Here is a 1038-nt window from a genome sequence, read left to right as displayed (position 1 = left end):
TCGTTCTTAGTTGGAACCAACTCCATGTCACATGACCACCATCACCATAGTTTCTTTGTACACAAGATACTGAATTTTTTTCTTCCAATTTGAAAAGTGAAAGAAATAGAAGTCTTCCTTGAGTTTAAAAAGCTACTTATCCTTAATCTTTAATGAAATCTTTATCTTTCAGATTATTTTATTATATTTAATTAGCTTTGTAAACTCAAACTTGATATTAATTTCTTGGATTCTAATGGACTAAATAATTAATAGAATATCATTCAGACCCTTACCTAATAATTCTACCACTCATCTGTCAGTTGATCATGATGGCTTGCATGTTGCTGTGATGCAGAGAGCTATGGCACTAGTATTTTAAATACTAGCAGTGTCACCCATGGAGGATAGATTTCATCTGAACTTCCAAACTAAGACAGACTAGGAAGAATGAGAGGACTATTTTTGAATGTTTAACCACTGAAAACCTTATGGATAGCAGCAAAACCTTGTCAGATACAGGGCTGGAAAATGAAAACATTGTGAATAGCACCGGAATAGTCAGATATAGTGCAAGATGAGCCCCTCAGGTTGGAAGGACTCAAAATATGACCAGGGAAGAAGAGCTGCCTCTTTAAAGTAGAGTTGACCATGCTGACACAGAGGAAAGCTTTGGAGACATTCGTTTACTGTTGGGCACAATGCAAAATGAGGAGAAACAGCTGTAAACATCCATTACTAATTGAAACATGGAATGCACAAAGTATGAATCCAGAAAAATTCGAAGTTGTCAAAAATTAAATGAAATACCTAATGATCAATGTTCTAGGCAATAGTGAACTGAAATTGCCTGGTATTAGCCATACTGAATCTGATAATCATATGGTTTACTATGAAAGGATTGACAAATTGCAGAGGAATAGTATTACACTCATCATCATGAAAAAGAACATTCTAATATATATTGTGAAGTACAGTGTTGTCTTTGATAGGATAATATCCATACATCTAAAAAAGACGTTAATACCACTTATTTAAATCTATGCATGAACCACTAAA

The sequence above is a fragment of the Chrysochloris asiatica genome, unplaced genomic scaffold, assembly GCF_000296735.1.
Source record: "Chrysochloris asiatica unplaced genomic scaffold, ChrAsi1.0 scaffold00217, whole genome shotgun sequence".
Classification (NCBI taxonomy): Eukaryota; Metazoa; Chordata; class Mammalia; order Afrosoricida; family Chrysochloridae; genus Chrysochloris; species Chrysochloris asiatica.
The sequence above is the reverse complement of the archived record's forward strand: the minus strand, read 5'-3'. Positions refer to the sequence as shown.